Raw genomic sequence first — 24,329 nt, forward strand, 5'->3', positions numbered from 1 at the left:
ACTTAGCTGTCACTCTGATCAGTATGATCTGTTTAGCAAACTGCAGACTAGGCATAACTTTGACATATGTTGACAGGCCAGAGACAGGATGGAATTAAGGGTACATCTGAATGGACTGAAGTGATTTGGCTGGGTGTATGCAGTCTACTGCAGGAAGAGTATAGAAATGTAAACGGCTTAACTTGGTCTTTTTTTGTCTTCATGGAGAAGCTGCCACATTCCTTCCAGGGGAGGATATGGCACATTTTAGCTGGGTTCAGCCCTGTCAGCCTGCTTCAGCCTTGCACAACCAAGATGGATGCCAGGAGACCTCTGGCTACACAGCACTGTGCCATCCTATGCACACCCGCTGCAGTCCTGCACACTTGTGGGGTGTCTCAGGGTAGCTTTGGGCCTATGAGGGTGCCATAACAGGGTTGCATCAGTGCTTGGCTCTCATGGCCCTTTCTTGCATGCCCAGGGTAGTGCTGATCGCCACTTTGGAGTTAGGAAGCAATTTCCCTCCTGGCTGGATTGGTCAGGAATCTTCTGGGCGTGGAGTAGGAGTCACTGGAAGTGTGGGGCGAGGTAGTTGTGAATTTCCTGCATTGTGCAAGGGGTTGGACTAGATGACCCTGGTGGTCCCAACTCTACGATTCTATGAATCTATGAAACATAATTAAAATATAAACAAATAACAATAATTCCAATATACAACCATTTCTTATCACATGGTTTACAAATACTAGAAAATCCAGAGTAAAAATTTACAGTGTGATACAATAAAACAAAACTACTTTTCCAATGACACACAGATAGATTTCACTACTGAGCAAGATTTTGCAACCATCTCCCTGATCGGCTCTGCCCACTATCTAAAAACACTTGGCAGGTGGCAGAAAAGGTATTGGTGGGTGCCATGGCACCCATGGACACCACGTTGGGGACCCCTAGCCTAGCCAATAGGCCACGAGCATAGCAAGATTTCATCTTGCCTCTGAGAACTGTGCAGAGCCATAATTTTTCACAGCCACCTTCAGGATGCTCAAATATATGCACCACTCCAAATCACCTCCTCCTCCTTTGATATGCGACATCTTTCCTTGCTCCAAAGGGAAACAGAAAACCATCTTTTTTATCATTAGATACAGACATCAACTGACATCCATGTCAAATGTGTGTCATTTACAGGAACCAGAGATTACAAACGTATATTTTTAGCGCCGTCCTATTCGAGTAATGTTGCTGTTTCATCATTTCTTTTAATGTGACTTTAAAGGCCATTTGTAAATTTGAAGAAAGAACGATTAGCGGTGACAGCCGGGGAGGAGGGAAAAATTAAGAGAAACTCTTGTTTGTTTACCTTTCCAATAAGCACTTCTTTTTCTGCGCAGACATGCCGAGGAGATGTTCCTTCCGAGACCGCCGGAGGAATCCTCGATAGCATCTCTGTCCTAATTAATGAACTTTAAAAATGCTGCCAATGGGACAATTTTAACGTTGATCCATAAAGCCGACAGCAAAAGAAGATGTTTATTAGCGGCGATTCTTGCCAGCAGCCCATTCATACAGTTCCATAGAGGATCTATTTGAAGGGCTCGGCAGAGATGAGAAAGGAAGTTGCTTAGCATTTAACTTTGATCCCACAGGTAGCTGCCTCTTGAAACCACTGAATTACTACAGTTACACTATGCCTCAGTTCACACAGGAGTTTGTACAAAACTCCATATGGTGAGAAGGTCTCCTGTTGACTGTAGCAACTAAAGCTCCACAGTTGCTACAGAGAGAGCCAGCGTGGAGTAGTGGTTAAAAGCAGTGGTTAGGAGTGGTGGACCGTCTGGAGAACTGGGTTTGATTCCCCTCTCCTCCACATGAGCAACGGACTCTAGTTTGGTTAACTGGGTTGGTTTCCCCACTCCCCCACATGAAGCCTGCTGGGGGACATTGGGCTAGTCACCGTTCTCTTAGAACTCTCTCAACCCCACCTACCTCACAGGGTGTCTGTTGTGAGGAGGGGAAGGGAAGGTGATTGTAAGCCAGTTTGATTCTCCTTAGAAGATAGAGAAAATTGGTATATAAAAACCAACTACTGGACTTGAACCAGACATAGAGATGATCCTCTTAAGGCTCATGTGAATGTTGTTTTTTCCTATAAATAAGGAATCAAAGGAAGAGGGAAGATGGCCTATGGGGAGATACGAAAGCTGTCCAGCGTAAAAAGGTACCTGCATAAGAAGTGGTTGCAGTAACAGCCAACTTGTCCCATAAAATGTGTAGTCTTTGGATGTCCTTAAGATCATGCTACTTTAGACTGCCATTTTGTTTAGCTTAGAAGCTATATTGGTTGGGTGGAATACTGAAGGCTGCTTTTTTTTTTTTTACCTTGTCCAAGGGGATTCCATGCTTGGGAAGGGGGGGCATGGCTCAGTGGTGGAGCATCTGCTTGGCATACAGAAGAGAGCCAAGATGAGAGAAGGGAGGGGCATGGCTCAGTGGTAGAGCATCTGGTTGAGGAGAAGGAGAAGGAGAAGGAGAAGGAGAAGGAGAAGGAGAAGGAGAAGGAGAAGGAGAAGGAGAAGGAGAAGGAGAAGGAGAAGGAGAAGGAGAAGGAGAAGGAGAAGGAGAAGGAGAAGAAGCGGCTGTGGCAGCAGCAGTGGTTGCTTGTTGACTTTCACTACCACTAAAGGAAGAATCAAACTGGCTTACAATCACTTTCCCTTCCCCTCCTTACAACAGACACTCTGTGAGGGAGGTGGGGCTGAGAGAGTGTGACTAGCCCAAGGTCATCCAGCTGGCTTCATGTGTGTGTGTGTAAAATTCTGTCAAATCGCAGCCGACTTATGGCGACCCCTTTTGGGGGTTTTCATGGCAAGAGACTAACAGAGGTACTTTGCCAGTGCACATCAACCCTGGTATTCCTTGGTGGTCTCCCATCCAAATACTAACCAGGGGGGAAACCAACCTGGTTCACCAGATTAGGCTCTGCTGCTCATGTGGAGGAGTGGAGACTCAAACCCGGTTCTCCAGATGAGAGTCCACCGCTCCAAACCACCGCTCTTAACCACTACATCACGCTGGCTCTCAAGGTCCCAGGTTCAATCCTTGGCCTCTTTTTTCGAAGATCTTGCAGTAGGTGGTGTGAAAGACCCCTGCCTGAGACCATGGAGAGCCCCTGCCTGTCTAAGTAGACAATTCTGACTTTGATGGACCAAGGGTCCGATTCAGTAGAAGGCAGTTTCATAAGGCAGTGTAAGGCAGCATATCCCTGTGCTATCCCTCTGGGCAGTGAATGCAGAGTCAAGTCTAACAAGCACATACTATGGGATTCTGTGATCTGGTGTGCACGCTTGGTTGCTAGGCATGGGAAATGGAGACGGTCCCATTCTAAGATGGTTTTTTCTAAAATTAATACCTTAGACAATTGGTTTCAGCAGCTCACTTAATCACCTGAAAAGATGAAAGGCTTAATGCCCTTGTTTGCCATATGCAAAGCAAGATGCTCCTCTTTCTTGATGGGTGCATAAAACCATCTTGGCACCCCCAGCGTTGTTCAGTTGCACTAACGTAAAATACAATATTGCATCATAATAGCACTCCAGTTTCTTTTTCCTCCTCTGAGCCCCCCCCTTTTTTCCCTTTGGCAGATTAATGAATTAATCTCCTAACAAGAAGAGATTCTTCACCGCAGAAGCAACATTTGAATAATGCTCTTATAAAGACAGGAGAGCTAATACGATAAGTCCACAACCGCTTCTGCACTTGCTTCTCTCCCTTTCAGCTCGATGTAAATTGTACCGAATTTGGAAAAGACAAAGACCTAGTAATTCAGCAAGGTAATTCTCGTAGCCCAAAAGAATTAAGTGAATAAAATGCACAAACGCACAGGTTTCCACACAGAGGTAAACCTGGCGCCTGCTGAGGTGGAAATTTTAGGGCTGTTGATTCGGTTCGGCCCGAACTGAAAATCAGCCGAATTTCCCTTGATTCGGTGGTTTTTAGTTCGGGACGAACCGAACTCAAAAATGGCAGGCAACCGGGGTGGGGGCGAATTCAGCGAGTTCGGGAGTTCACGAATAAATCCGGCAAATTCGGCCGTCAGTAAGCAGCATAACCTTCAGTAAGCAGCATTCTCCTCCCCCGGCCAATCGGTGGCCAAGCTGGGTCTTCTTCTAGCCAATCAGTCAGGATTGAGTACTGGAGGAATCAGCTGATGTGCGGCCCGGCCGGTGAGAGAGAGAGAGAGAGGGAAATCTTCGTGTGTGTGTGCGGGGGTGCTTGTGCACATTTGCTCCTTTCCGTGGCTGCAGGGGGCGCATTTTTTGGGGTACAAACCCCAAACTTTCAGGGGATATTCAGACAAGCCTTCTTAAGAGACCACCCAAGTTTTGTAAACATTGGGTCAGGGGGTCCCGAGATATGTGCTCCCCCCTTTTTCTTTCCATGGCTGCAGGGGGCGCATTTTTGGGTGTGCCGACCCCAAACTTTCAGCGGAGCATCAGACAAGGCTTCTTAAGAGACCCCCCCAAGTTTTGTAAACATTGGGTCAGGGGGTCCCGAGATATGGGCTCCACCCCTTTTTCCTCCACCCCTTTTCCATTTCCGTGGCTGCAGGGGGCGCTTTTTGGGGGTGCAGCCCCCAAACTTTTATCATAGCTTCAGACAATCCTTCTTAAGAGACCACCCAAGTTTTGTAAAGTTGGGTTCAGTGGGGGCAGAAATATCGGCTCCCCCCTTTTCTCTTTCCGTGGCTGCAGGGGGCGCATTTTTGGGTGTGCCGATCCCAAACTTTCAGCGGAGCTTCAGACAAGGCTTCATAAGAGACCACCCAAGTTTTGTAAACATTGGGTCAGGGCCCCCCGAGATATGGGCTTTCCCCTTTTCCCTATTGGGATGAATGGATCACCCTCGAGAGATGCATACATATGGATCTAATATTGGATACAAATGGAATCATATTGGATTACCCAGCCTCCCAGCCCCTCCTGATGGAACAGAAGACAGCCACAGTAAGACCCCTTTGGGGGCTTTAATCTGTAATTTTTCTTTTCTGTGTGTGTGTGGGGGGGGGAAAGCAGAGTCTGTGTGTGTGTGTGGGGAGGGAGCAGTTTCTGTGGGTGGTGGGGGAAGCCAAAGGGGGCTTTTGCTGGTTCTGCCTGGGGTGTGTGTTCCCCCTCCAGTCTCTCTCTCCCTGGTTTGAGGGGGGGCTTCATTTTTATGTCTTCAGGTTTTCCCTCATTCATAAGATTAGTTAGGTTATTTTGATTAGGGCTGTCAAAAAAAAAATTCGGTACAGTTCGGATTCGGCCGAATTTGACCCTTGTGGGCTCGGTACATGCCGAAGTCCAAACTCCCTCGCTTCGGATCCCCGGTAATTCGGGGGGATCCGGAGTTCGGGGGAAAATTCGGCCCCAGAGCGCCTTCAGAGGGATTCCCTGAAGGCGCGCGGGGGTCCTTTAAACTGATCTGAGCCACCCAGCTGGGAGGCGCAGATCAGTTTAAAGGGCAGCCCGCCCCCCTTCAGCGGGCTCCGCTGGAGAGGCTCGGGCTGCCCTTTAAACTGATCTGAGCCTCCCAGCTGGGAGGCGCAGATGAGTTTAAATGACAGCCCGCCCCCCTTCAGCGGGCTCCGCTGGAGAGGCGCGGGCTGTCATTTAAACTGACCTGCGCCTCCCAGCCGGGAGGCTCAGATCAGTTTAAAGGGCAGCCCGAGCCTCTCCAGCGGAGCCCGCTGAAGGGGGGCGGGCTGCCCTTTAAACTGATCTGCGCCTCCCAGCTGGGTGGCTCAGATCAGTTTAAAGGGCAGCCCGCGCCTTTCAGCGGGCTCCCCTGAAGGGGGGCCAAATTTGCTGAATTTATTCGCGAACTCCCGAACTCGCTGAATTCGGCCCCCCCCGGTTGCCCGCCAGTTTTGAGTTCGGATCCGTCCGAACAGAAAATCACCGAATCAGGGGAAATTCGGTTGATTTTCAGTTCGGACCGAACCGAATTGACAGCCCTAATTTTGATGCTTGCTCAAAACTGGTTTTCAAATGGTGACTTAAAGAATGCATCTGCCTGGTCCCAAGTCCAATGCAAAAGGAGAAATTCCACCCCCTCCTGCTCATTATGCATAGCTAGCTGCCTCTGTCCCTTTCCATGGTTTGCAAACTCCCAGGTGTCAGGTGTTGCTTTGCACTGTTGCAAAGGTGTTGCATTGCGTGCTTGTGTTGCTTTGCAGTTGTATTGTTTTGCAAAATTCTTCACACCTGCCCCGCCCTTTGCATGTTTGCAAAGGTGTTGCTTTGCAGTTGTATTGCTTTGCAAAGTTCTTAGCACCTGCCCTGCCCTTGCTCTCATCAGCTGTTTGTCGGGGCTGGGAGCTTTGTGCATGGGCGGCAAGCTCTGCCCAGAGATGCACATTAAGGGGGGGACCCCTTTCGGGGCCCATATCTCAGCCCCCCCTGACCCAATCTTTACAAAACTTGGGGGGTCTGGCAAGAAGGGTCCTTTGAAGCTCCTCTGAAAGTTTGGGACCTCTACCCCCAAAAATGCCCCCCCAGAGTCACAGAAAGGCACGGTTGTGTTTTTAATGGCTTTATTCGGCCGAATTTTTTCCCCGAACTTTGAATTCCCGCCGAATTGCACGGACCCGAAGCGGGGGAGTTCGGACTTTGGCATATCCCAAATCTAAACGGGCCGAATTCAGCCGAATCCGAACTATACCGAATTTTTTTTAATTCAACAGCCCTAGGAAATTGTGAGTCTCTCTTGCTCTCTTCAGACAGGAATGGATAACAGGAGCTGCATGAAAAGGTGTGGGTGGAAGACCGTAGCTCAGCCCTCAGCATATTCACTCTAGTTGAAAGGATTTTTGCCGTGGTCACACACATCGCCCTGCCTTGGGAAGCTGGACCTGTGGCCTGACTCACAATCAGATATCGTCTGCAGTTTATTAGACTGTGTCTGAGCCACATGAATGACTATTTCTAACATAGACTAGATTCAAGGCCAGTAGCACCTTAGAAACCAGCAAGAATTTGAGGGTATAAACGTTCTGGAGTCAAAGTTTCCATGAACCCTGGGCATGTTTTTGGGTAACAGAGATCAGATCCATTGGAGGAAACGGCAGCTTTGGAGGGTAGACTGTATGGAATCATATCGCTGCTGAGCTCCCTCCCCAAATTCCAATCCCCCCAACCCCCCCCCCCAATCTCCAGGAATTTCCCATGCCAGAGCTGGCAACCTTATCCACCCTACATAGGGTTGCCAACCTCCAGGTACTGGGGAGAAAAATGGCACCTCTGTACTCGTACCAAAAGGTTTAGAAAAACAGTACAGGAAACTGTATATACACAAAGTGCAAATATTTATAAGCTACTGAGGTGAAACATAGACCATATACGTGACATATAGACAACACAATTATATACAATATGTACAGTTCACACAAAAAATGTAGAGAAATTTCCAAAGGTCTCAACTGAGTACCAAACATATATAGAGGAAGTCCCAAAGGTCTCAACTGAGTACCAAATGAATGCTAATATTGTAATCCTTGTGTAAAGTTCATATAGAGCCACAATCATCGATGGATACGGCCGTTTCAGATCCACAGCAGTGGAAATCTTTCTTCAGTCCTTCTAAAAATTAATATATTACCATCAGTATATAAATATATAAAGATTATGACTATTAAAAAATGAGTCAATACAATATACTTACAATACAAAAGTGCTGTTACATATTCATCATTCCTTCCCACACAGGGTAAGTATAAGCAATTACAATCAGACGTCAGTAAAGTACATCACATAGTGCAGCTAGTAAACTAGAACAGAGTCTTAATCAAATACAAAGGAAAACCCAGGTGTTGCTGATGATGCATCCCCGAAGTGGGTTAGAATTCTTAAAGTGACAACACTTTAATGATGATGAATATGTAACAGCACTTTTGTATTGTAAGTACTAGCTGGAAATCTCCCATATTACAACTGATCTCCAGCCAATAAAGATCACATCACCTGGAGAAAATGGCTGCTTTGAAAGGTGGATTCTATGGCATTATTAGGGCTGCCAGGTCCTTCTTTGCCACTGGTAGGAGGTTTTTTGGGGTGGAGCATGAGGAGGGAAGGGTTTGGTGAGGGACTTCAATGCCATAGAGTCCAATTGCCAAACCTGCCCTTTTCTCCAGGGGAACTGATCTTTATCGGCTGGAGATCAGTTGTAATAGCAGATCTCCAGCTAGTACCTGGAGGTTGGCAACCCTAGGCATTATACCCCATTGAAGACCCTCCCCTCCCCAAACCCCACCCTCCTCAGGGTCCAACCCAAAAATATCCATGTATTTCACACCCCAGAACTGGCAACCCTAACCCTACATAGGGTTGCCTTCCTACAGGTGGTGGCTGGAGATCTTGCACTATTACAACTGATCTCCAGGTGATTACAAGTGATCTCCTGAAGAAAATGACCTCTTCGGAAGGTGGACTCTATGGCATTATACAGCACTGAAGTCCCTCCCCTCTCCAAACTCTGTCTTCCGTAGGCTCCACCCTCAAAACCTCCAGGTATTTCCCAACCCAAAACTGGCAACCCTAACCCTACAGCGTATGGACCCATTCTTAAGAATGCAACGTATGAAGGGCCTTCAGTAGCAAAGAATGCCAGCAATTGCATCTAATACCTTCTATCAGCCCTGCCCAATATTTGCCTGCCAGGCTGAGAAAGTGGCAGGCAAAGACATGTTTTAATAGATCCGCAGGGATCAGGGGAAATTGCCACCTCGGGATTGATTTGTCTCCTCCTGGCTTGTAATTAAAATTTGAAAAATCTCTCTGGGGTAATGAGCAGAAGATACTCTTGAGATGTCACTTACACACAGGGCCATTAAAAAGCCCGTCTCCCTTACAAGAAGCCATTATCTGATATTAATGCAAAATGACCAGAAACTACCTGGCAAGTGAAATCTCCTTTATCGCCAGAAAACAGGGCAAGATTCACTGCCTTCCTTGTCCGCTTGAGCTTCTGTGGTAAGCATTACATTAGCAATGGAGGGAGTGATCTGGAAAAAAATGGGCATGCCGCTGGATCCAAATTGGGGAGCAGGGTCGCTTGCAATCCGAAGCAACCCCCTAATTGCATTGCCATTTCATTGCTTCATGAGCAGTAGAGGGCAACGGCTTTGAAAGACCATTTCCAAATCAAGTGGAGAGAAACACACGTGTCCATGTTAGGAAGCAAGCCACATCACTGAACAGCTAGCACAGTGGCCACAGAGCCACATTCTCAGATTGTCTCAGTATCAGGGACAGGTGCAGTTTCATAAGAACATTAGAAAACCATGCTGGATCAGACCAAGGTCCGTCAAGTTCAGCGGTATGTTCACACAGTGGGCAACCAGGTGCCTCTAGGAAGCTCTAGGAATGCCTTCAGCAGCATTCTCCTGCCTGTGTTCCACAGCACCTAATAAGAAAATAAGAAAGACCATGCTGGATCAGATCAAGGTCCATCAAGTCCAGCAGTCTGTTCACACAGTGGCCAACCAGGTGCCTCCAGGAAGCCCACAAACAAGGCGACTGCAGCAGCATTATCAAAATTGGTTCTTGTAGGTTATCCGGGCTGTGTCCTTCAGTGTTACTCCTCTGAAGATGCCTGCCACAGCTGCGGGCGAAACGTCAGGAAAGAAAATACCAAGACCACGGTTACACAGCCCGGATAACCTACAAGAACCAATGAACTCTGGCCGTGAAAGCCTTCGACAATATTATCAAAATTCACCCCTCCATTGCTGGCATGTGTGTCATGTGCCATCAAGTCGCTTCTGACTTATGGTGACTCTATGAATCAGTGTCCTCCAAAGCAACAGCCTTGCTCAGGTCTTGCATACTGAGGGCTGCGGCTTCCTTCATTGAGTCAATCTATCTCATGCTGGGTCTTCCTCTTTTCCTGCTGCCTTCAACTTTTCTTATCGTTATTGTCTTTTCCAGTGTGTCTTGTCGTCTCACAATGTGACAGAAGTATGCCAGCCTCAATTTAGTCATTTAGTCAGCCTCAGTTTAGTCATTTCAGCTTCTAGGGAGAGTTCAGGCTTGATTTGTGGGCTTCCTAGAAACACCTCGTTGGCCACTGTGTGGACAGACTGATGGACTTGATAGGCCTTGGTGTGATCCAGTATGACTTTTCTTCTTTTCTTATGTTCTTATGGTATGTCTTTTTGGTGGTCCATGGTATCTGTAAAATTCTCATCCAACACCACATTTCAAAGGAATCAACTTTCCTCCTGTCAGCTTTCTTCACTGGCCAACTTTCACATCCATACATAGTAATGGCAAATACCATAGTATTAATTACCTCAATCTTGGTCTCCAGTGATACTTTGTTACCCTTAAGAATCTTGTCTGCTTCTGATAGATGTGCCAATGCTTTTTTAAAATCTGGTGCCTACAAAATCTTGGTGGCCTAAGGCTTGAGATACAAGAAGAGAAGAAGAGTTCGTTTTCATATGCCGACTTTCTCTACCACTTGAGGAAGAATCACATCGGCTTACGATCGCCTTCCCCTCCCCCTCCCCACAACAGACACCCTGTGAAGTAGGTGGGGCTGAGAGAACTCTAAGAGAGCTGTGACTAGCCCAAAATCACCCAGCTGGCTTCATGTGGAGGAGTGGAGAAACCAACCTGGTTAACCATATTAGCATGTGCAGCTCATGTGGAGGAGTGGGGAATCAAACCTGGTTCTCCAGATCTGCCGCTCCAAACCACTTCTATTAACCCCTATAGCACACTTCCAAGATTCCCCTCCTCTGAATTTCTTCCTGGATGTTGGATTATTTGTACTTACCAGCTCCATTTCCCCCCAAAACTAGAATCGGAGGAAGGTCCTGTTCCACTGAGGAACCACTCTAACTATTAGAAAATTCTTCCTAAAGTCTAGATGGAAACTCTTTTGATTTAATTTCCACCTGTTGGCTCTGGGCCGACCTTCTGGGGCAACAGAAAACAACTCGGCACCATTCTCTATGTGACAGCCCTTCAAGTACTTGAAGATGGTTATCATATCACCTCTCAGTCTTCTCCTCTTCAGGCTAAACATAACCAGCTCCTTCAACCTTTACTCACAGGACTTGGTCTCCAGACCCCCTTCACCATCTTTGTTGCCCTCCTCCATCTCCATGGAAGACCCTTTTACTGAAATCAGCTCCTATGCTGCTACAGCTGAGGCTGAAGTGAAATGCTTCCTATTTTTAAGATTAGGCACACATAGAGAGATGATTATCGCAATGAGTCACACTTTTGAACTAGACCAAAGACCAGACATCCCCTGCTGGTGTTTCTGAAAAGCTACAAAAAGGAACATGTAACTACCAGTGCAAAGCATAAAGGGAAACTTTAAACAGATTTAGGAATAACAGCGCTCATTGGCTGCAGCAGTAGAAAGGGACATCTAGAGGCATTGTGACCTCCCTTCCTACACCCTGAGTCTTGAAATGTTGCTTATGGACTCCCTGGGGAAACTATACCTTGTTGGTTACCTTACCAGTAGTAAGGAGGTGCCAGAATAAGGTTTCCAATCTCCAGATGGGGCCTGGAGATCTCCCAAAATTACAACTAATCTGCCCCCAACAGAGATTGGTTCCCCTGGAGACAATGGCTACATTGGAGGGTGGAATCTATGGCATTATATCTAGGGTTGCCGACCTTGGGGGGGGGTGAAGATCTCCCAGAATTACAGCTGATCTTCAGACGATTGGCAATTGGACTCCCCCCTCCCCAAACCCCACCCTCCTCAGGCTCTGCCCCCCAAACCTCTCACCAGTGGCAAAGAGGGACCTGGCAACCCTACCTACACATGAAGCCAGTTGGGTGACCTTAGGCTAGTCACAGTCTGTCAGCCTCACCTACCTCACAGGGTGTCTGTTGTGGGGAGGGGAAGGGAAGGCAATTGTAAACCAATTTGATTCTTCCTTAAGTGGTAGAGAAAGTCGGCATATCAAAACCAACTCCTCCTCCTCCTTCTCTTTAATTTAAAAATTGGGTTGCCAACTTTTTAAGCAGCCTTTGCAGCTGTGCGTTTGAGAGCAACTTGATGTGCAGATGTTAAGTGATGACAGTGTTTTGAAGACATACTGGGATAACATGCTGGAGAAAGTGACACCTCCCGATTTGTAAATATCAAGTGGCTGTGAATGTCACACTATTTTTGTTGTTGTTGGCATTCACTTGGCAACCCTATATGACAATCCCTGCTCTGGAATCACATCAATAAAGCCCCCTTGGCTGTCCTAGAAGAAGCCACCCAACCCACCTATCCCTGGAGACCCCAGCCCTAAATCACGCATCTCTCCTCTTCCAAATGCTCCTGCCTCCTCCTCCTCTTCCTCCCCCTCCTCAGTTGCAAGCTGCCCGCATAGATTCCTTCGTGAGTCAAGTTTTTCTTGAGGCCAGGAGCGTTGGCAGGCCCTAGCAGAGCTGGGTGGCATCTGAACGTGGGTGGACAGAAATGTCAGCGAAAGGTACTGCATAGTTTTAATTGACTGCAGCTGGTGACGGTCGTACCGTGTCAGGCTGCCAGCCAAGCCCGCTGGCATGCCAGAGAATCCCCACAGGGTAACCTCTGCCTGTTTGGACTGCTCTGTGAACAAATAAAGAGCAGGCGTGGGGGGGATTCTGACAACACGCTCTTTCCCCCATGCCTTTTACGGTATTTTTTGTGTGTGTGCCATCCTGGCTACCATATGCTCTTCTCGTACTGCTTGGCAAACCTATGACACCATGGCAGGAGTTGCGGGTGCAGCTGTATGGCACAGACAACTGTGCCCTCCTTCGAGTCAGAACTTTAGTCCATGTATTTATTTAAACCAGGGATCCCTCCCCTTTCTTAGCCTGGTGGCACCTTTGGAATTCAGACACAGGGTGGTGGGAGGAGCCACAAAATGGCCACCATAGGGGAGGGAGGAGGAGGAGGATGAGGAGGGAGGGGCTGTGGCTCAGTGGTAGAGCATCTGCTTGGCATGCAGAAGGTCTCAGGTTCAATCCCCGGCATCTCCAGTTAAAGGGACCAGGCAAGCAGATGATGTGAAAGACCACTGCCTGAAACCCCGGAGAACCACTGCTGGTCTGAGTAGGCAAGCCTGACTTTGATGGACCAAGGTGTAGCCTAACGGGTCGCCAATCTCCTGGACTGGTCATGGCAACCCCGGCAGATGTGTGCAGCAGCCTCTCCAGACCTAGCAACAAGCCTGTGCCGCCATGGAAAGGACTCTTCATCCCGCGAAACTGGCAGTCAAAGAGCAGCAGCCAAAGTAGTCCCTCCAGCGAACCAGAGGGCATCCATGTTCCTGTGTATCCTGCTCCAGTGAAAGCCATATTGCAGGGAATACGTCCAGGCATGTAGCCTGCACCAACACACACACCTCTCTTGCAACATCGGACTAGTTCAGCAAAGCCATTCAGCAGACCTTGAGATAACAATGACTCGCTCTTCAGCAACGATCTCCAGACATTAGCAGCGATCGCACCTTTTGTTTCAAGCCATTAAGCCAATCAGCGAGACTCCTGACTTCTCCTGGGGTTGCACAAGCCATTGGAATCAGAATAGATTTCCAAATTCTCCTCACCCCACCCAGGTAGCAGACCATTAAGGTCTTTTGTCACCCTTTTGTCACCTGGGAACCTAGCAGGGTTTATCCAATAATCCCGCCCCCAGAGAAACGTATAACTGGGGTAGCCCACACCCATAACCTTACCTTAGGGCTTCCCATTTCATACAGCCTGCCACTCTGCCGGAGTAAGCAGCCATGCTAGAGTATGCAGGGGGCTACCCCTGCCCTCTATTTATTCCCCATGCCCCCCCCCACATATATTCATCTTGATCCTATGGAACTCTGGACTACAGGAAGGTATTGTATATCCTGTGAAAATATTCCTGCCACTGGCAACCGTCTCTCTCTCTCTCTTACCTTTGAATTCTTAGACTCTATGTATGTTTGTATGTTGCACCACTGAATGCTTGAATACATAAACACTATTAATTTGGTATCCATTTGCCTCTGTCTTCATTCCAAGGTCACAGAATATGAGCTCTGGTATAGTTGGCTGCTATCTCGCTATATAAATACATAGTTACAGATTGCTCAAGCTAATTTACCCATTCAAAGAGCAATTCGGGTAACAAAGGGTCTGACTCAGTATAAGGCAGCTTCATGTGTTCATAGAATCATAGAATCATAGAGTTGGAAGGGCCCACTAGGGTCATCTAGTCCAACCCCCTGCACAATGCAATAAATTACAAACTACCTCCCCTCCCCATATACCCCCAGTGACCCATGCTTCATGCCCAGAAGATAGCCAAGGTGCCCTCCCTCTCATCATCTGGAGGAGGAGGAGGAGGAGAAGAAGAAGAAGAACTTAATCTCTACCACTTAAGGAAGAATCAAACCGGCTTACAATCACCTTCCCTTCCCCTCCCCACAACAGGCACTCTGTGAGGTAAGTGGGGCCGAGAGAGTTCTGAGAGAACTGTGACAAGCCCAAGGTCACCCAGCTGGCTTCAGGTGGAGGAGTGGGGTATCAAACCCGGCTCTCCAGATTAGAGGTGAAGATGGAGACACATACACACACACACACACAGAAACCCCAAATGCAGGGGTGAAGAACTGTAGTTTTAAAACATACCCTTGGAAGAGGAGTGAAAGAGAGAATAGAAACATAGAAGCAGAGAGCTGGAAGGGACCTCAAGAGTCATCTAGGCCAATCCCCTGCACAATGCAGGAAATTCACAGCTACCTCACTGCCTCCCCACAGCATGGTGTAGTGGTTAAGAGCCACGAACTGTAATCTGGAGAACCAAGTTTCATTTCCCACTCCTCCACGTGAAGCCTGCTGGGTAGGGTTGCCAACCTCCAGGTAGGGGCTGGAGATCTCCCGCTGTCACAACTTATGTCCATGCAACAGAGATCAGTTCACTTGGTGAAAATGGTTGCTCTGGGAGGTAGACTCCATGGCATTATACCCCACTGAAGTCCCTCGCCTCCACAAATCCCGCCCTCCTCATGCTCCGCCCCCAAAATCTCCAGATATTTCCGAACCCAGAGCTGGCAACCCTGGTGCCTCTTATGTGTGTGCGTGTTGGGGAGGAAGGTGATTGTAAGTTGCTTTGAGACCCATATAGTAAAATGGGGTATAAAAACCAACTGTTCTTGGAGCGGTAGATTCTGATCTGGAGAACAGGGTTTGATTCCCCACTCCTCCATTTGAGGAGAGGATGCTAATCTGGTGAACTGGATTTGTTTCCCCACTCCTACACACGAAGCCAGCTGGGTGACCTTGGGCTAGTCACAGCTCTCTCAACCACATCTACCTCACAGGGTGTCCATTGTGGGGTGGGGTGGGGAAGGGAGAGTGATTGTAAGCCAGTATGAGTCTCCCTAAAGTGATAGAGAAAGTCGGCATATAAAAACCAACTCTTTTCACTCCCCCAGTGACCCCTTCTCTATGGCCAGAGGAAGCAAAAACAAAACAAAAACAAAAAAACCTCCAGGATCCCTGGCCAATCTTGCCTGGAGGAAAATCCCTCCCCCCCTCCCACAACAACCCTGTGACTCTGGTTGGACTGAAAGACAATGGCTGGGCCAAGGTCATGGCATGAGTTTTTGTGATATGTGGATTCAAACCAGGGTCTCCCCAGCCCCAATTCCAACACTGTAACCAACAGAGCAGTTTGGCTCTTTTCCATCCAACTGGGAAAGGTTTACCACAACCCTAAGGAAGTAATGTGGATTTCATAAAGCTTCTGGATTAAGGCTTTCAACACATCTGTGTTTTAAGATTTTTTTTCCCTTCTCCTACCAAAGCTATTAATAAAGAATAGTGCATCCTTATGACATGAAGGCGCTCTTTGAATAACAAAGCACTAATTAGAGGAAGGGAATGTATCTCAGCTTGGCAGTTAGGAAAAGGCAGGGGAAACTTTGTGGGTCAGAATAGACCACTGTTTTAAAGAAGCATGTCGTTTATCTGAGATTGGGGACAAATAAAAGGAGGAAGAGATGAAAGTATTTAAAAATCGGTAATGGCACGGGGAAAGCAAATTAGGATGGAGCTATCCTGAAAGGTCCAAGCTGGTCTGATCTCATCAGATCTTGGAAGCTAAGGGGGGGCAGCCCTGGTTAGTACTTGGATGGGAGACCACCGAGGAAGCCCACAGGCTGCTATGCAGAGGCAGGCAATGGAAAACCACCTCTGTATACCTGCCCTGATCTGGATGGCCCCAGGATAGTCCGATCTCATCAGATCTCGGAAGCTAAGCAGGATCGGCCCTGGCTAGTACTCGGATGGGAGACCACCGAGGAAGTCCAATGGCTAGGGTTGCCAACCTCCAGGTACTAGCTGGAGATCTCCCGCTATTACAACCGGTCTCCAGCTGAAAGAAATCAGTTCCTCTGGAGAAAATAGCCACTTTGGCAATTGGACTCTATGGCATCCCCTTCCCAAACCCTGCCCTCCTCAGGCTCCGCCCCCCAAAACCTCCCGCCAGTGTCAAAGAGGGACCTGGCAACCGCGCGTGGGAGGGTTTTCCACTCATTGAAAAGGCAGCCCAAATTCGTGATTTCGAACAGCTGAAAATAGAGAGGTTTTGGCAAGCAGAGCCCGCACGGCTCTTCATGCTTTCCAATCGAGTGGGCTGGGAAACCAAGCCAGGTGGCTGTGGACCACTTCCAGCTTTTTGTGTATCTCCCCTCCCGCTTTAAAACTGCCTCTCCTTGTTCTTCTTTCTCAGAAAGGAGAGATGCCGGCTTCTCCTCATTCCACAAGTCTCGCCGCTCTACCTAGTGGCGAAGAGTGGGGTTGCAAACTCTTCGGAGGAGGCTTTTGAAACACTTCTGTCCGGCGAAACATTTGAAGCGTCTCCAGGAATGCTTCTAGCTAAGTCGAGCAAAATCTCCCAGCAGGGTTCCTTTCGCCACATATCCTCGGGAAAGGAATCGATATCGCCTAAGAGAAATTTGAAATGCGCTAGACAGCTTTTACTTACTTGAAGCATGGGAGAAAATATGAGGGAAGTTAAAAATATATATTTTTTTTATAGAACTGGTAACAAGCAGCCTGATAGCCCAGCTTGGTGTAGTGGTTAAGAGCGGTGGTTTGGAGCGGTGGACTCTGATCTGGAGAACCGGGTTTGATTCCCCACTCCTCCACATGAGCTGCGGAGGCTAATCTGGTGAACTGTGTTGGTTTCCCCACTCTTCCATATGAAGCCAGCGGGAGGACCTTGGGCTAATCACAGTTCTCTCAGCCCACCTACCTCACAGGGTGTCTGTTGTGAGGAGGGGAAGGTGATTGTAAGCTGATTTGATTGTTCCTTAAGTGGTAGAGTCGGCATATAAAAACCAACTCCTCCTTCTCCTCCTTCCTTGCCCAGCCTCACCAGAGCTCAGAAGCTAAGCAGGGTCTTCTTGCCTTGACTTGGATGGCCCAGACTAGCCCAATCTGATCAGATATAGGAAGCTAAGCAGGATCTGCCCAGGTTAGTACTTGGATGGGAGATCGCAAAGGAATACCAAGGTTGCTACGCAGAAGCAGGCAATGGCAAACCATCTCTGCTTATCTCTTACTGTGAAAACCCTTACAGCAGTGGTGTCAAACATACAGCCCGGGGGCCGGATCCAACCCCTTGAGAGCTCTTATCCGACCCACTAGCCAGCCGAGGCAGCCACCCCCACCCACCACTCCCGATCTGGACTGGCGAGGCATGGCCTGGCCCGACCAAGTGACTGTTATGTCATATCCGGTCCTCGTAACAAATTGTCTGCAACTTTCGCCACATATCCTCGGGAAAGGAATCGATATCGCCTAAGAGAAATTTGAAATGCGCTAGACAGCTTTTACTTACTTGAAGCATGGGAGAAAATATGAGGGAAGTTAAAAATATATATATTTTTTATAGAACTGGTAACAAGCAGCCTGATAGCCCAGCTTGGTGTAGTGGTTAAGAGCGGTGGTTTGGAGCGGTGGACTCTGATCTGGAGAACCGGGTTTGATTCCCCACTCCTCCACATGAGCTGCGGAGGCTAACCTGGTGAACTGTGTTGGTTTCCCCACTCTTCCATATGAAGCCAGCGGGAGGACCTTGGGCTAATCACAGTTCTCTCAGCCCACCTACCTCACAGGGTGTCTGTTGTGAGGAGGGGAAGGTGATTGTAAGCTGATTTGATTGTTCCTTAAGTGGTAGAGTCGGCATATAAAAACCAACTCCTCCTTCTCCTCCTTCCTTGCCCAGCCTCACCAGAGCTCAGAAGCTAAGCAGGGTCTTCTTGCCTTGACTTGGATGGCCCAGACTAGCCCAATCTGATCAGATATCGGAAGCTAAGCAGGATCCGCCCAGGTTAGTACTTGGATGGGAGATCGCAAAGGAATACCAAGGTTGCTACGCAGAAACAGGCAATGGCAAACCATCTCTGCTTATCTCTTACTGTGAAAACCCTTACAGCAGTGGTGTCAAACATACAGCCCGGGGGCCGGATCCAACCCCTTGAGAGCTCTTATCCGACCCACTAGCCAGCCAAGGCAGCCACCCCCACCCACCACTCCCGATCTGGACTGGCGAGGCATGGCCTGGCCCGACCAAGTGACTGTTATGTCATATCCGGTCCTCGTAACAAATTGTCTGCAACTTGATGGCACATAATCATTACAAAGAACCAGTAACATTCTCTTACAACAGCCCTGTATTTGGTCTTCAGAAGGACGCCAGGCTGCAAGAAGTAGAGTATTGCCAGTCATCTGTTCAGTGGGACATCTGCTGTTGTGGCCCAATGAAGATTAATTGCAGGAAGAGGAAACTTCCCCGTCATTACTGACAGGATGAGATGGTGTGATATTTCCGTTTCCTAAAAACGTATAACTGTTTTCTTAGTGGTCCTTTTGCCATGGGGACTATTTTAGGGCAGGTTTAAGGCAACCCTTTTGGACTCTGAAGTGCTTTATTTATTCGATTGTACAACAGTATTTAAGTAGATAAACACATAGACACAAGGCAAAGTCACATTACAGTTCCCTGATGCAGTTTTTCACCTAGCAAAACAATATTAAGAAAAAGCTAGGATATCTGCTATTGGCTTAAGTGTAATATTTATCTTGTTTACTGTGAAGGTCTTGACTGAATCGACTTATGCTGTGTAATCCACTTTGATTCTCAGTGTGAAAGGCGGACTATGAATACTGTAGTAATAGTAGTAGTAGTAGAAGAAGGAGGAGGAGGAGGAGGAGCTGGTTTTTATACCCCAATTATCTCTCCATTTAAGGAGCCTCAAAGGGCTTACAATCACCTTCCCTTCCTCTCCCCACAACAGACACCTTGTGAGATAGATGGGACTGAGAGAGTTCTGAGAGAACTGTGACAAGCCCAAGGTCACCCAGCAGGCTTTATGTGTAGGAGTGGGGAAACCAACCCAATTCACCAGATTAGAGTATGGCGCTCATGTGGAGGAGCGGGAAATCAAACCCGGTTCTCCAGATTAGAGTCTGCCGCTCTTAACCACTACATCACACTGGCTCTATAGTAATAGTAAGTAAGTGCTGTAAATATAGTAAGTAAGTGCTGTAAGCCCTGATCTGGATGGCCCAGGATAGCCTGATCTTGTCAGGTCAAGGAAGCTAAGCAGGGTCGGCACTCATTGGTATGGGAGACCACCAATGAATTCCAGGGTCGTGATACAGAGACAGGCAATGGCAAACCACCTCTGCTCATGTCTCACCTTGAAAACCTTACAGGGTCACCATAAGTCAGCTGCAACCTGACGGCACTTCCCACCACCAAGTGCTGTAAAATAGATAAATAACATAAGAGCATAAGAAAGGCCATGCTGGATCAGACCAAAGTCCATCAAGTCCAGTAGTCGGTTCACACAGTGGTCACCCAGGTATCTCTAGGAAGCCCACGAACAAGATGACTGCAGCAGCATAATCCTGCCTGTGTTCCAAAGCCCCTAATATAATAGGCATACTCCTCTGATCCTGGAGAGAAAAGCTGTGCATCATGACTAGTATCCATTTTGACTGGTAGCCATGAATACCCCTCTCCTCCATGAACATGTCCACTCCCCTCTTAAATTCTTCCAAGTTGGCAGCCATCACCACATCCTGCGACAGGGAGTTCCACAATTTAATTATGCCTTATGTGAAGAGATACTTCCTTTTATCTGTTTTGAATCTCTCACCTCCAACTTCAGCAGATGACCCTGCGTTCTAGTATTATGAGAGAGAGAGAAGAGCTTCTCCCTGTCCACTCTCTCCATAGCATGCATCATTGTATAGACCTCTATCCTGTCTCCCCTTAACCATATGGTCTGCAAGGCTTTTGCTCTGCGATCCATGTCAGTGACGAAAAAATATCTGGATTTGCAAGGCATGGTGTGGGGATCCATGAAGAACCTTTGCCTTGCCAAATAAATAGTGCCTTGCATGAATTGAATGTGTACCATTGATAAGCTTGACAACCTCCAATTGAGGCCTGGCCCTGGAGATCTCCAAGAACTACTGTGGATCTCTGGACTACAGAAATCAATTCCCCTGGGGAAAAAATGGCAGTTTCAGAGGGCAAACTCAATGGCATATCATAGATTCTAGGTGAAATCCCTCCCCAAATTCCTCCTGGAGTTGGCAACGCTAGCCACAGAATATGCCTTGGAATCCTCTGCATTGAGCAGGTCTTCCCTAGAAATCTCTGAAGGGTCCTTCAGCAGATGTGAATGTGGAAAAGCATTTCATAAAAGCAGATAATACACACATGAACACATGAATCAGACCCGTGGTCCGTCAAAGTCAGTATTGTCTACTCAGATGGGCAGCTGCTCTCCAGGGTCTCAGGCGGAGGTCTTTCACATCATCTAGACCCTTTAACTGGAGATGCCAGGGATTGAACCTGCAACCTTCTGGATGCCAAGCAGATGCTCTACCACTGAGCCACAGCCCCTTACTCAATGGGAATATAAATAATGGGAAAGAAAGATACTCTCAATGAACTTGCGTGACAATCAGGGCTGCCTGTGTGGTTAAAACTGGGACAGAACGGACAGCCTCAAATATATTGCGCTCTTCTGTACAGGCTGCTGAATATCCCTGGTTTAATGTTATCCATGCCCGGCCATGTTGGCGAGAGATTTATGATCATGTCCATGGCTGGCAGGGGAATATAAAGCCTTCCTGCGTTTACCTCCTGATGTGTGTCCAACTGCCACGGCCAGAAATAATTTGGGTAATAAATGGGATCCATAAAATGGCTCTCCACGAGCGGGGTTCTTGCTGCCTGGGATGCATCATGAGCGATGGCTGACTGAAGACATCATTTTTCAGGTCATAGCTTCTCAAAGGAGAGAGGACGTTGGGCTAGGCCCTGTCACCCCCAGCCTCATTCACTCACTTGCTGATGTCCTCATAGCTGGCTGAGACCAAAACTCCTGCTAGTGGGCTTCTCCTGGCCTTCTTCTGGGTGTCAAAAACTTCCTGGGACCCACACAACCAATACCCAAATCCTGACCATGAGGCAGTCCTGGATCCAAGAGTTTGGGGACTTTACTACATTACTGAATTTTGTGAACATGTTTGTTTATTTGCTTATTATTTTGATTTCCGACTCGCCCTCCCTGGCCAAAGCCTTGTGAGGAAAATGAGGCTGAGAGAGTTCTGAGAGCACTGTGACTAGACCAAGGTCACCCAGCAAGCTCCATGTGTAGGAGTGGGGCATCAAACCCTGTTCTCCAGACCACTACACAGCTGGCTCTTAATGTACATGCTGGCTTTAATGTTCAGAGTAGGGTTGTGCATATTGATAAATCCGAACCAAAAATAAACCCTAAATTAGCCGTTTGGGTAATTTTCAGGATTTGGGTTTACTGAATGCTAAAACCTAGGGATAAAGCCGAAGCCGAATAGGCGATTCCCGAAAAAGCTGAATAGATAAAAAGCTGAATAGAAAAGCACAGAGCTGTGCCTCTGAGCAAAGGCAAATTGCCGGACCCAAAAAGCTGAATAGATATTCAGCTTTTCGGGTTTGGAAATTCGCCTTTGCTCAGAGGCACGGCTCTGTGCTTTCTCCCCCCCTTTTCTTTCTTTCTTTCTTTCTTTCTTTCTTTCTTTCTTTCTTTCTTTCTTTCTTTCTTTCTTTCTTTCTTTCTTTCTTTCTTTCTTTCTTTCGACTGTTTTTGTTAGGGCTCAATAGTTGGGAACCTTTTGAGGTAGGGGTCGTGTTATCATAACCAACTTGTTCTGACCAACTGACAGTTAGCTGATCTGCACTTTAAAAGAAGGGGCTCACACAGTTCGAAGAACGTTAGTTTCCGTCAGCTGCTCATGGCCCTTCTGAAGAATACTCCTTCACCCGCGTGGATGAGCAAGCTCTTCTTTAACATGAGCTGCCTTGGTCATGACTTCGGCTGGCTCCCATATCGTTTCCTCACACCATGACCATCTCTTGGAATCAGATTTTTCATGAACATAATAATGGTCTGCTCACAGGATGTCATTTGCCACCAAAATAAATGTTTCCCATGCCTTTTCTCTTTCATTTAAGCCTTTTCCCTCCATTTGGAAGCTCATTTGCATGGACATCAAGCAAAGTGACCCAGAAACAAAGGCAGACCCCATACTTTGGGACGCCAGCCTGGAATTGGCTTTTTCCACCAGTCCTCGGCAACGCTGACCTTTTAAACCTGAAAACCGATGGGCAGCTTGGCTTGCAAATGGCTTGTGCACCCATAAAATTGCACCCCCTGTCCCAAAGTTCCCCAAACTTTGGTTACTGTCAAAGGAGAGTCCCTTGTGGCCATGCTGAAAATTTGGGGACTCTCCCTCCGAAAATGCCCCCCAGGAGCTTTGAAAAAAAAATCTCCATTGAGTATAATGGGCCTGAATTTTTTAGGAAACCTGAAAATAAGCCAAATACCCATATTTACTGGTATGGGTATTTGGCTTATTTTGGGTTTACTGGAAAAAAACCAGGCCCAATAAACCAGAACCCAAAATTTACTGGGGGTTTTGTGTGCAAAATCCTAGTATAGAGACTCTTTATTCATGTGGTGTAGAGGTTAAAGTGTTGGACTAGGATCTGGGAAACCCAGGTTCGAATCCCCACTCTGCCATGGAAACTTTCTGGGTGACCTTGGGCCAGTCACACACTCTCAGCCTAACCTACCTCACAGGGTTGTTGCGAGGATAAAACAGAGGAGAAGGGAATGATGTGAGCTGCTTTGGGTTGCGAGATATAAATAAAGTAAAAGGCAGCATCTAAATAAAGTAAATAAAGACATGTGCAGTGGTGTGGTCAGTGTTAGAACATCTGCAGAAGGCCTTCAACTTGATCTCTAGCACCTCCAATGCATGATCTTCTTGAGAAGTTCAAGCATCCTCAGGGCTGTAGGGAGCTAGCAATCCAATTAAAAGAATCAGGTAGTAGGTGATGTCAAAGACTTCTCGGAGACACTTTCTGTCAGAAGAGACAGGACTGACCTCGATAGACCAGCGGCCTGGCTCCATGTGGCTTCTTCATGTGTCCACACAGTGTGCTATCCTGTCTGCTGTTAGTGAGCTTCGAGTCTTCATTTCCACCCTCTTCAGTTTTGCTCACATGAACTGAGCTAAGAGCTCCTTTAATTGAGCAGGCTACAACTGGAGTGGCTACTACAACTGAGGTAAGAAACACTTCCTGGAAGAAAACATGCCAGGATTCTCAAGGAAAGTCCACAATATTGTGATAAGAGGGGTGAACAGCTGTGTGTCAGTAGGAGCATGATCTTCTTGAGAAGTTCAAGCATCCTCAGGGCTGAAGGGAGCTAGCAATCCCAGGCTTCCCCAAAGAAGGGGCTGACCCAATTCCAGTCAGGAGAAGAGTTCTGAGAAAATCCCTCTCTTTGTCCTTCCTATGAAAGGCTAGGAGTCTAGGATGAGTCATGCAGCTGGCGGGAGCGTTGAGGTGTACAGCTCCAAAAAAAGAGGTTTTGAGAGGTGCAAAATAGAGCTGTTCTTGCTTGTCTGGCAACCTGATGAAAGCCAAACAAGGGGCTGACACATCTCCCTGGTTGCTTGGCAACCCTTGTCTCTCTTGCCCAAGCCAACTCCCATGCCCATAATGGGGGCTTCCTTCCTCTTCTGCCTTCTTCCATCCCCATCACATGCACCATTCTGGCATGGCCATGTATGGGTGCTCTACATTACAGCCCAGCCTTGCTATCATCTGTAGCCAGGTCGATGCCGTGGAGTGTCAACTGGAGGTCTTTTATGGGAAACTGCAGACATTTATGCTGGGGGAAATGAATGCCACCGCTCTCTGCCAGCTGGACGTACCAGCCCTCGCCGGTCATGTTTGGTTCACGTAGCCTC

Source organism: Euleptes europaea, chromosome 8, assembly GCF_029931775.1.
Source record: "Euleptes europaea isolate rEulEur1 chromosome 8, rEulEur1.hap1, whole genome shotgun sequence".
NCBI lineage: Eukaryota > Metazoa > Chordata > Lepidosauria > Squamata > Sphaerodactylidae > Euleptes > Euleptes europaea.